This window comes from Strix aluco, chromosome 21 (genome assembly GCF_031877795.1).
Source record: "Strix aluco isolate bStrAlu1 chromosome 21, bStrAlu1.hap1, whole genome shotgun sequence".
NCBI lineage: Eukaryota > Metazoa > Chordata > Aves > Strigiformes > Strigidae > Strix > Strix aluco.
In genome coordinates, this window is record NC_133951.1 from 5,390,158 (window position 1) to 5,403,434 (window position 13,277).

A 13,277-nucleotide genomic window follows, 5' to 3' on the forward strand; every position below is an offset into this window, starting at 1 on the left:
AAGGTTATGTCTTGCTCCCCCAGCAGCTGTAGTCCTGCTGCAGTACTGTGGTACTCCTACTGATTTGTGTGTCAGAAAGCCAGATGAGCAGTTTTTGCTACCTGGGGAACTGACCCCACCAGGCCCCACACGTACGGGTAAACACAGCAGCTGTGTCCTGCAGAGAAGATCTTCTTTCCAAGTTGTAGAAAGAAGCCAAAGGCATTTGTTATGGTATGGCAGTGAAGGCACAGCATGGGCCTGCTCTGAATTGCTGCATGTCCAGCAGCTGCCACTCACTCCATGGATTTCTGCCCCACTGGTCCCTTAGGACACATCCCATCACTCACTCATTTTGTTAGACAGGAAAAACAAGACATGTTCCTATGGAGAAGGGCAGTCTTGAGGGATTTGGTGCCTTCAGATACATCCAGCTGCCTAGAACCACAGGAAAGCTTTTAACCAACATGTGGAGGCTGTGTACGAACCCAAGGGGAGAGCAGTGCTGGGTTCAAAGCCACTGGAGATGGAGGCTGCAGTAGGAAGGTCAGGCTTGCTGCTTCTCTTTCAGTACTTTGTGTTATTTTCTGCACAACATTTTTAGCCAGTCAATTCATTTAAGAAAGAGAACAGACAGCATAGTATGTGAAGCTTTCATCATTGCAAAGACTACAATGTTCCTGCAATGCCAGCCTGAACCTTCCTTTTTACTTCTGGACATGTGAGTGTATATCCACTTTCATATTCATGGAGGTTCCATCTTAGGAGGGAAATAACTCCAGCCCTGCAGAATTCAAGCAAATGTTTAGTAAATTGGGTCATTTGTGCAAAAAAAGACAGGTGTGTCCTTCTCCACGAGGCAAACATACTTGGATTTATGGAGTCACCATATGGTTACAGTTGTGTAACAAACTGCACATCTCTGCTGTGAATGTCTCTTAAAGCTTTTTCATACTGGGCCTTAAGGACAGGGCTCTTGACTCCCAGTAGTTTTGGTGGAAGCAGAGCTCCTTCCCACACAAACACACGCAGTGCTCCCAGCCAGCAAACACCCCTCAGAGAGGAGAAAATGCAGCTGCAGACTGCAGTGAAGGAAAGCACTGAAAATCCTCCAGACCCCTCCTGTCCTGTCATCTGCCCTCTGCTTTCTCTGCCATCTTGGAAGGTGATTGAGAGGTTCACTACATCTGGTGTGCTAAAAGTCTTAGTTCTTAGAAGGCAATGATTACAGCTTTTATCTCTGATCTTGTCTTCCAGTTGAAAAGAACTAAAATGTTAATTTCTAGATTTCCCAGTTAGGAAAAAATTGAGCCATAAAAACATAAAAAGCATAAAAATGTTGAAGGACTTCATAAATGACCGTGAGAAAGTCAGTTTGACATAAACCCAAGAAGCATGGAGCATTGGTGGTCTTTGGTTACTCCCCAAGGGTCTTAGAAAGAATTTTTCACACTCAAATAGTGCTAGAAAATAAGCCATGAATTAAACCTGAGCCTGGTCTTTTTCCATTGCCTCCCATACAAGTACAAAAAGGAAAGAAACAGTCAAACTGTCTCTAAGCTATAAGACAGCCATAGAAGATGGCCAGGATGACCAGTAGTAACTTTAAGGCACAATACAATGGTTGTAGTTGATCATGGTCCCACCAGTCTACAGCGGTAAGAAATACAGCTGTGTCATTTCAGTTCACTGGTCAAACTGGAAAGTAAGGTAAAATTGCTGACAGACAAAATGACTTGCCTTAGCTTCAGAGATTTTTGTTTTCATTTTCTTTACGTCAAAACAACCAAATTAAATTTTGAAAATCAAGACACTTAATTCTGAAGATATCAAGGGAAATCACTCTGATTGTTCTGAAATTAAAAAACCCTACACCTTCTTTTTTAATCCCAGACAGAATAAACTTAATAAATTCACTGTGAAGATAGATGTAGTCAGTCTGAACTTGCCTCATTGGCAAACAGAAGTATTTCTTTTTCTTTTTTTGCTATTCACCTCAGTTCTATCCTAAATCCCTCTCTATCCTGCCTACACTTCCTAAAATCCCCAGACCCTCCTGACCCTAGCACTGAGCTCTGCTGTATACATTTGCCTCACTGACAGCAAATTCTCAAGGACCCTGTCATCTCAGCCCCTCACTCCTCTGGGATAAGTGAGATCCTTTTATGCCCTTGGAATGACTGATTAAGCTGTTGCTACAGGTACTGCACGTTGTAGGGCATAATCCTGCCCCTGCTGATCAGGGGAAAAAAAATCTTCCAACTCAAATATTCCACTCAGAAAAAGCTATCAGTGGGTGCACCTTTAAATCTCAGGTTTCTTGGAGGGGCAGAAACATCTGCTTTTAAACTGGGAGGTGTGGGCAGGCTCATCTAGTAGTATGCAAGCTGCAGATATTCCCTCCTAAGCTAAATGAAGAATTGGGCTGTACTGTACTGTACTATAGGGACTGTTTTGCTGCCACGTTCTCACTGTCACATTCCCAAGGTCTCTAAATCTTTGTAGCACAATGTGGAATAGCCCCATCTATCTAATTCTCCAAATGCTGGGCAATTTGCTGAGTTTGATAGGCATGCTCACAAACGATTGTAGCATTGCTAATTCATTTACTGCTCGCTGCTGTGCCAAGACTAACGCTTCATTAGAGACAAGGAACAAAACACGCTTCCTTATACACTGTCACTGCAAGCCTCCCTGATTTTGCATGCTCTATCATATTATGCATGCCGTCTTGCTAACTCGATTTAGCATAAGTAAAAAACTTGTATAGAGCAGAAGTTAAACCCAAACCCTCCTATACAAATCTTCCCTTCTATCTGCAGGGTCTGTTTCCCTTTCAGAAATGTTCTATCATGCACTCCTGTTGTGTCCTTTACTAGTTTTAACAACCTTTGCTTTCCTCGAACTGGTTCACCCAGCTTCAGTTACAAATATTCAGCTAATATTTTGCTTCTAACTGTGGCTACAGACCAAAAAACCTGTTCAGCAGCAGTGGCAGGCCATTTTGCTAGTGCTAGGTCTTTCAATTATATATTCATAATCTCTTAAATCTGCACCACTCAAACAAGATCATGATGATGTGCATCAAGAAGAGATTCTGAGAGTGGTGAAGGTTCCCACATGTGGATTGGTGATGGTGAGCAGGGGAGAGTTAAAAGAAATAAGATTGAGGAAGGTGAAAAATGTGGTGTGTGGTACTGCACATGTATCCCAACTAGGCAGAACTGCAGGTGCAATACTGAATTGGAGGCAGGATGGATACAATGGTGTACAGATGAAGCTAAGCTACCTTGGCAGAAGTGGGGCTCACCTTGCTCATGACTGCATGAAGAACCTCTTCACTTTAGTTAATCAAACCCTGAGTCTTTCCCCTGCAGGACCACACTGTGTTTAACATACAACTAAGTTTGCTCCTCTCGAAATTGTGATTTGTAGTTGCCCCGGCACTCTGTCTTTGCCCTCTTTGATCTGCAAGTTCTTTAAGACTGGAGTGACTGTGAGTACATGCAGCCCAAGTACAAAGGATTATCTAGGGGTACCTATTCACAAAACTAAAGGAATTAAATACATTCAGTCAAACATTACTTCTATCAGCAGCATTTTACTGCTGTTCTGGCTTGGGAGCCAAACATATGGCTTTCCTTGCAATGGGAACAAGGATTCCCCTGACAGTTATCACTGACATATGAGACAGGACAAACTCTAATCTGCTCTCCCATGGCAGCAGGAGGCATCTGTGGTGCTGGGAGCACTGGGACAGGGCAGGAAAACCACAAGGTAAAGATCACTATAGAGAGAGGAGAGGAAAAACTGTTAATTAGCTTTAAAAACAATCTTTCAGCTCAAACTGAACTGAAGTAAGGGAGGCTCTAGTGTCACACAGAACTGCAGAGATATTGTCAAAAATGCAAGAAAATGAGCTAAAAGACAGTGCCTGGAAGAAACTTCCCTCTGAGGGATGAGGTGAGTTTGTGCCTCTTGGCCTGTAAAGGTGGGCATTGATTCATATTCAAAAATACCAGTTTGAAAAAATGGCAAAAAAATGCCCTGCATGGGTGAGCTAGGGAGCAGTGACCAGAGGGGAAGATGTCTGTCCAGGAAGTAGAGTGCATGGAAAAAACAGTGTCTTCACAGTGAAGTCTTACTCTGGAATTTTTTATTGAAGCAATGGAGAAATATCAAGGTGCATGCTTCTGACAAGGAAGCAAATGGGACAGGGAGAAAGAAAATCTAAGAAGTGAACCGAGCTCCTCACAAAGATATAAACAGTCCCAGACGAGCCCCTGCTGATGGAGGTCTGCGCTTGAGTGGCCTGCTGCAACTCTACTTCGAACAAAGAGTGCAATCAGATTTATTCAGGAAAGATCCAAGTGGCAGAGTTCACATCAGGATTAACTCTGACCACAGCCAGTGTTCTAGTTTATAAAGTATTTCAGAAATCTGGTGGGCCTTTGGAGTAAAAGTGTTTAATGTTTCATCAGAACAGGTCACTTGACATTCCTTGAGACTTAGTTTTAATCCACATTTCAGAAAATAACCCTACCTTTTCATCTCCTTGTATGTTTCTGTCAATGGCACAAAGGTCGGGATCTTGTCAAAGGCTATAGAAATACCCAGGAGAAATGGATCTGGACTGTGTAATATTAAAACCCAGTTGTCTGTGATGCATTTGGCTTCTTCACCTGGAAGAAAACCTCCTCCTGGACTGCAAGTGAAAAAGAACTGTCAGGTTGACGGACTTAGTAATGGTTTCATTCAAATTCACCAGAAACTGGTGAAGGGCCTGGAGCACATGTCGTACGAGGAGCGGCTGAGGGAACTGGGATTGTTTAGTCTGGAGAAGAGGAGGCTGAGGGGAGACCTCATCGCCCTCTACAGCTACCTGAAAGGAAGGTGCAGAGAGCTGGGGATGAGTCTCTTTAACGAAGTGACAAGTGACAGGACAAGAGGTAATGGCCTCAAGTTGCGCCGGGGAAGGTTTAGACTGGATATTAGGAAACGTTTCTTTACAGAACAGGTAGTCAGGCATTGGAATGGGCTGCCCAGGGAGGTGGTGGAGTCCCCATCCCTGGAGGTGTTCAAGAGTAAAGTTGACTTAGCGCTTAGGGATATGCTGTAGTTGGGAACTGTCAGTGTTAGGTCAATGGTTGGACTGGATGATCTTCAAGGTCTTTTCCAACCTAGATGATTCTGTGTAAAATACTGGAAAATATAGCATATTCAAAACATGATGCCTCAGAAGAGATTTCTAGAGCTAGGAAGAAATACGTGGTGTCCCAGAGCCAATGTGTGCAGCAGTGAAACAAAGGCAAAGCTTCACGGAGAAAGAAGCGAGTCACAGAGCTAAGACATGATGGAGCAGAGATTTGTATCAAGAAAATACAGTAGCACTGTGCTGAGAAGCCCTTATAAATAACTTTCTTCCCAGGAATGGCACACATCAGTCCCACTGACTCTGGGTTTATAGACTGTACTACTCTGTTTTTTATGTACCAGATTAAACAGTCTGAAGCTGAATAGCTACCCTAAGCATCAGGGAGGCAGATTCCCATATTATTTATGTATTGCACTAGGTGCTGGTACCCGTGGAGATGCAACAGGGCCTTGAGACAGGAGTGGGAGGAACAGGCTTCCTCAGGGCTGTGCATGGGGCAAAGGGATCTCTCTGTGAGCAGCTTACATGCCAAGCATAAGAGACAGGAGGTGGATTTAGAGTAATATGTGTGAATTATATAGAGCTATTTTGCTGCAGGTTCAAACCATGTCTACTGCACAGATTGTGGTATGGACTTTGGTGGACTTTGGTGGAAGTGTACATCTACAGACACCCTGTCCCCAAAGTGCTTAGAGATAAGAGACTGAAAGTCCCAAAGTCTGTAGAAGAAAATGAGCCACGCCATGTTCTAACCAATGTGTCTTCACTGATTCACATTTCATCTTCATCACTTTGGACTGCAAAAAGCTTTAATTACAATCTGGCCCCCTGTGATTGGGATGGTTTACATGGTGTCACAATGGAATTACAATTTGCCCAATAGCAAATGGAATTACATTGGCTGGACACAATACTGGGTGAGCTAAGCTTCAGTTGCCCAATGAGGTGTCCTGAGTGGTACAGGAAAAGTCACGTCACTTCTGACCCTTTTTTCCTAACATGTGTAATGGCAAGCTTGATTCTGGACTTTATATTAGATTGCTGGGAGGGATGGTGATTAAAACTCTCCAGGTTAGGTAGTCCAGTCTGTAGGGCTGGTGCAGGGTAGAATGCCAGAGCCGAAGAAATGCAGGGAGCAGGAAAGAAATTATTGCATCTTTCTGTTGTCAGTTATCCCAGCATTAAGACATCAAAAAGTTGTTCTCCAAAACTCATGAAATTTTAAAATATTTTTTTTTATTGTGTAAATCTGATGAATTTCTGTATATTGTACGTTAGTCTTCTCTCTTCAGCCAGCAGGACTGAAAACTTCTGTTTTTTAATAAAGCTGGGTTACTCAGGGAGGAGATAGAGTCTAGCAGATAGAGTATTAAAAAGCAGCAGGAAATAATGTTGCATTTCACTGGGTAGAATCATTGGATTCAATACCATTTTTTTTTTTTTATTGAACTACTGAGATTTTTGACTGCAGTAGGCAGTGGTGCACTCCCTGTACCTGGCAATAGCAAACTGGTATTACTTAAAAGCAAAGAAAATATTTTAACTAGGTAGTCTCAGAACTGGCCATTACACTTTTTTTATTGAAACTTATATTTCATCACTCATGAGAGACATGAAAAATCAATTTCACAAGACATATTTTTTAAAACAACATATAATTGCTTGCAAATAGGGACTTAGATCAGAAGTGCTTCCTTCAATTACACAGCAACAGTATTGCAGAATTAGAACATGATGTATATTACTTTCTTGACAAATCAATAACAAAATAAACAAACAGCAGCAGATTGCTCCCATGCTGATGCCAAGTCCACTCCCAGAATGAATTTTATAGGCCTTATAAAAATAGACTTTATGTTACGGCATCTTAATTAGAGCTGCACTTCCAATGCTGCTGTGTATTTATGTAAATTGTTGGTTTTCTGTAGATGGGACAGCCAGGCTGGAATCACTGCTCTTACTAGTACTCAATAAAACTAGAGAGAGCTGCTTTTTGGCAATTTTGGTTACTTTGAGAAAAGATGAGACAGAAAAGTGAATTTGGGAGTGAAGATTAGATGAGAAATGCTAAGATTTTGATGGTTTTTTATTTCTTAAAACAGAAGAGAAAATATATTTTTAAATATTCACTCTAACTGATAACAGAAATTTGGGACAGATCTTGTATCATTTCTATTTCACTTTCAATCTTTGAAGATATTTCTTTCTCTTGTATTATGACTATAAGTGAGATTTTGAAACAAATGTCATTTAGAAAGAAAACACCCTCCACAAATTTTTTTTCAAAATATGAAGAGACATTTAAAGAATTGATGATTGTTTGCCTTTAAATGTGTGATTCAGATTTGTCAAAACTATATTTTGTCATAAATAGCTATTGTTTCAAGAAACCATTATTCACCACCTCTAGCAAATGATGGGAGAGGAATTTGCAGATCATTGAACAGTATCACTAAACTGTTAAAAATTAACAAGATATAATAAGTGTATATGGTGTGAATTATCTGTAATTTGAACCAAAACTTTTGTAGATCCTTGCAAAACTCTGCTAAATTCTGCTGGAAATTAATTGCCACTTCCTAAAAAAATAGTATTTCTAGTTCTAGCCCTACAGTTACACTAGATAATATTTTGTTATAGTAGAAAATAGTGGTGTGAGGGGTCAGATGAAAAGATGTGTCTGTGCCACATTAATAGACAAGCATTTGTTTTAATGCAATGGCTCCAGTATAATTCAGAACAACCAAGTACCTAAGAAGAGAGAAGACGCTGTTTCGGCTGTCCCAGGGAATCCAGATAGTTTGAATGTTTGTCCAGAACAAATATTTTAACTGCAGGCAGCAAGCTAGGATTATTCACTAAGTTTGTAGATAGGAAAAAAAAATGGGAGAAGGTTCTGGGAAGTAGGTAATTTTCATGAAGAGCAGCAATTTCTCTTCCCCTGCAGGCTCAGACACTTGCAGAGCAATCCACACCCGCTGCTCCTGGCTTGCAGAGGTCAGACTGGACTTTTTTTTTTTTTCCCAGGAGACAAACAGGTGAATGGGCATGATCCAGGATGTGACTGGACTGACAATCTGGTGCTGAAGAGAGTCCTGACCCTTCCTCTACATGCCAATATTCCCAGAACTGTCATCTGTTGCAGAATTTGGAGCTGGACAGTGATCAGGTTTACTCATTTCAGCCCATTTTGTCATGAAAGTCAGGTTCTATGTGTTTGGAAAAGTTCATTAGTGGGGGTCACAGACCAACTTCTTTGCTTGCCCTGACGCTGAAGGTTGGGTCGCACATCCAGAGGGCAGCAGATGCTGGGTGTGAGCCGGTGGCTGTCTGATACAGCCACAGAGATTCCCCCTGCAGACAAACTGTGCTGCCCTGGAAAGTCTCAGTCAGGATGGCCTGCTTGGAGCACACAGGGAGAGGATACAAGAAACATGATCGTCCAGACAAGGGCCAGGGTCAGGGCAAACCCTGCAGTGTGCAGCACTGCTGTAAACACTGACAGAGCATCACTGGGACGATGCACTTCCCCAGGGCACATCCCTTTGCTAGTTTTAGCTGTGCAGCTATCTAGGAGAGCTTGCATCCTTTTTTGGAGTCTGTCTTCCCTTGGCACACCTGAAGTTTAGTTGCTCTGAGGTGGTGGCAGGGATTTTCTCCTGATAAGAAGTGTTCCCCTTCAGGGAAGCAGCCTGGACATGCCTGTAGTTTCTTTCCTTGTATCAACTGCTTCCCTATCACTTGAGACAGACCCGTTTGCCAAGACTCTTTCAGTCTATCAACATCAAGTGATGCTGAAAACAGCCACCAACCAACACAGCAATACTCCTGCACCTGCAGAGTCTATTGGTTTCCGTGGGCACTGGAAATACTCAGCACTCCTTCACCCAGCCTATCTCAATTCCTCTTCTAGCAACACCCCTCCATTCACTGGGAGGCGTCCAGTAGTGATGAGCCTTTTCCTGAAACTGAGATTTGCACTGAAGTGGTCGAGTTGCCCTCCTGTAACAAGTGTCTGTCTCTCTCTTGCAGGGAAGGTTGCCTTTCAGTCCGGTTGTGTAACAGCCAAGGTGCAGATTTAAATATACAAACACCTAGACAGGCAGAGTGGAAATCTTACAACATTTGATTAACCTGAATTATTTGCTTTCATAAACAAGTAGGTTTTGAAGATCTCTCCAGGACTGCAAATGATTTTGGCAATTATCTCAGAGAGATAATTACAGATTTCAAAGGAGGATGCTCTAGCAGGGATAGGGAGGATACAAGGTGACCTACTGCAGTAATCCACCATGAAGATTAGGGAGGAAGACATCAAAAGGAGCTGGGTTTATTGATGCAATTTCTATTAACAGGATTAGTGGTGATAACAGAGGAAAACTGCCCCAAACAAGAGTCATTTCTCTTCAGAGATCTGAAAACAACAGTTGTATTCACTATCCTGGAACTGACAATTTCTTCACGTACCACAACCTGGGTGAGAGGCTGGTATCCTTCTGTCCTTCCCCCACCAGAGGCTGCGGGGGAGTGCTCCTGCTGAATATAAGATACTGTCAGCTGTGTTGCAGGCCACTATTCTTGTTAAAACACCCAAACCCAGGAGATACGGGTGTGAGTCTTGGCACTGTCACAGTCCTCTTTCCAGCACTGGGGAGTCTTCCTGGTCCACTCCTCTTGTCGGCCCTGTTAAGAGGATGCAAAGGTCTCTGGGACAGGTGTCATTTTAGTACATTTTCTTTATTAGGAGAGCAAGAAAAATGGAGGAAAAGAGGGGGGTGATTTTACATTTCTCTAAAACATTGGCAAAATCTGGTAGGTTGTGCATTGTTTCTTATGGGCAAATGATCTTGTCTATTTTCAAAAGCTCAGTATCTGGGTTTTAATGAAACTGGAAAAAAAAAAAAAAAAAAAAGAGCCTGAACCCACAATGAGAAAAAGAGTCTGTCTCTGATTCACATTCATCTAGTAAATTTTGGTTTTCTATTTCATCTGGTTGGAAAATTATTCACAGCAATTTATGGGATGGGAAGGTGCTTCTTGCTTAATTCTCTTCTTTTTGTCCTGCCAATACTGTGGCCAGAGGGAGTCGTCACCCCAGCAAAGTGGCAGAGTCTGTTGAAGCTCTCCCTGACCATCTGCAAAGGTGATGTTTCCATCACCTATTCCAGTGGCCCAAAGACTTAGGTAACTCCAGGGATCTACTAAAGCCAGTGGGGAAAAGCAAGCAAGTTGTCCTCAATTCATTTTGCACTGGCAGTATCCATAGGAGTCCAAGGTGCCATGAAATGTTTTGGCTCCTGCTTCATGTGGAAGAGATGCTGTGAACACATTTTTATAAACAGAGCTTGCTATAAAATGCTTGAGAAGTATCAATTCAATTGGATTCCCAGATTGCCTCTTCCCAGATCAACACGGTGTTGGTGTGTGCTTGGTTCCCTTCTAGAGAGCTAGGACTTTTTAAAAAGCCTGATTTTTTTTTTTTTTAACTTGGGACACAAAACCTAAGAAATATAAAATCCTCTTGACTTCTTAAGCCATTGAGTTGGAAGAAAAAAATTGCCTAGTTAGAGGTGGCAAAGTGGGGAATCTTGACAACTTGGAGATTTTTTTTAGCTGTTCATACTGCATATTCTCCAGTTTTAAAAAACTGCCTGATTTCTGTACTTATGAAGCGGGATTTGATTCCAGAGGTTTTGCTGTTCTTCCATTGTGAAAAGTGGAAAGCGGTAGCCAGGTGACAGACAGGCCAATGCTGAGAGCTGTCATTTCCCACCTCTGCTTTGGTGATGGCCTCACTGGCCTTCTGTGGAACCAGGAGCCTGGCCACCGCCCCTGCTGCCAGGTGACCTGTGCCTGGGCATCCCAAGGCAAAGCCCACGGGACTTACAGCATCTCCCCTAGTGCTCTGCCGAGACCACACTCCCACGGGCACACGCCTGTACATGGGATATAACCCAAGCAGTTTCCCACATAGCTGCCTTCACATCCTCCTCTCACTCACCTGTGGAGGTTGCCTCCTCTCTGGGGGCGCCACATGGCACATATTCCCCTCCATGCAGGAACAAGGGTCTGGTTTCTGTACAGGGCAAGCATCAGATCCTGCCCCCTCCTGAGGTCTGTTTGCATAAAAATCTGCAATGTGCCAGGCCTAAATGAGATCAGCTCAGTGCCCAAGGTTGTTAATAATATGTTTGTTGGAACAGCTTTGACTCTTCTGCATACATAAGCTCTCGTTATTCCTGTGTCAGGCTATTCTAAAAAAGCAACAACTCCTGTTATTAGAACTCTCACCATGAGATTTATGAAGTGTCACACATTGAACGAGCTACAGTAGAGTATCCACCACCCCTTGGCTTTCTGATGCATACTTAATAGTAAAAACTCCCACAAGCAATGAGTGGAACTGTAATTTTTTTCAGTCTAGGATAGCTAAATTTTTACCAGTAATTGCATTTTTGTTCCCCTAGAATACTTAAAAGCATCTGATAAAACACATGAATCATTCTTGATTTTGGGTATGGACCCTCAAAGCAACCATTGGTTTGGAGTGAGAGGGATATAATGTGCTCAGAGTCTCTGATTTAATTTCCAGATTGCAGAGCTGAAATGTAAATGATAGATGGTGACATGTAAAGGTGTCACAGTGGCAGATGGTCAATACATTTCCAGAATAGCTTTATGTGGAGGGAAAATTGAATTTTCACCAGCATAGTTTTTCAGAAATTGGAAGAAAGTATTTTTGAAAATTATTTAGATTTCAATTGTTTGTTTGTTTGCTTTTTTCTATTTCTTTTTTTTTTTTTCCTGAAGGAAAACTCAGCCTCTGCAAGAAAAAAATTATCTCTTTCAACCTACTTTCCCCATAACAGAGTATTCTGGCTTGGACACCTTGGCCAATCAGATCCAGATAATTCTGTCAAGTTAAAAATGGATATAAAATTTGCCCTCCAACTTCATATTTTTCAAGAAGTGTTCATGTAATATAATACAAAAACACACATAAGTTCATTTCTTAAAAATATCACCAAAATCACCAAAGTAAAGAGAGTTTTTGAGTTCAATAACCTGAGAAACAAGGAAGGTTGGGGTTTAAACATACATACTGTCTCCCAGCCAAGGACACTGAGCCTCCAGCAGAGAGGGAGTTGCCCAGTTTGTTGTCTCTGCATAGCTGCAAGGTGCATCTCTCCATGATCTAGGATCTGTGATATTAACCATACAGGCAATAACCTCCTCATTGCTCCTGGATTGTCTGATGCTCTATATGAATTCTGGGGCCAATATTGAGCACAGACAAAATCTGTTCCTGTTCTACAATTTCCCAAGGGAATTTCAGCCCTTGCCGGGTATTAAGGTAGACTCAGAGGGAACAAACAGCAAAATCTTTTGGAAGTAGGGATCATAATGGCCATGGATTTGTTATGTGATCCTGCTCCCCAACAGAAGCAGGGTCCAGAGACCTTTCACATTAGTGCCTAGTGTGTGATGTGTTCTGAATCTTACTGGCACTGTACCAGCCAGATGTGAGATATTTCGGTGCAGGGGTCTCACAAGGGCTCAGGATGCAGAAATGGTACCTCCAGTATCACAGAATCACAGAACCACAGAATCGTCTAGGTTGGAAAAGACCTTGAAGATCATCCAGTCCAACCATCAACCTAACACTGACAGTTCCCAAATACACCAGATCCCTCAGCGCTAAGTCAACTTTACTCTTAAACACCTCCAGGGATGGGGACTCCACCACCTTCCTGGGCAGCCCATTCCAACACCTGACTACCCGTTCTGTAAAGAAATGCTTCCTAATATCCAGTCTAAACCTTCCCCGGCGCAACTTGAGGCCATTACCTCTTGTCCTGTCACTTGTCACTTCGTTAAAGAGACTCATCCCCAGCTCCTGCAACCTCCTTTCAGGTAGCTGTAGAGGGCAATGAGGTCAGTATCTTCCACTCCTTATAAGATTTCCCATCTTGAAGGTCACTGAGGACCAAGTCTTAGAAATTATGAACCGAGAAAGTGTGGCAGACACAGCCCCTCTCCAACTCTCTCTGGGAGGCAGTAGTCGGCAATCACAGAGAGACTAAACTACTTCAGCAACACACAGGGCAAGTGGCCTCCTGGACAACTTCCTGGCCCCTTGGCA

At 42.6% G+C, this 13,277-nt stretch overlaps 1 protein-coding gene across 3 annotated transcripts in view; it reads left to right on the forward strand.

Annotated features, from left to right (window-relative positions):
* SHISA6 (shisa family member 6) overlaps nucleotides 1-13,277 on the forward strand; it is a 267,514-nt gene that overhangs the window by 140,789 nt on the left and 113,448 nt on the right. The window lies entirely within an intron of this gene.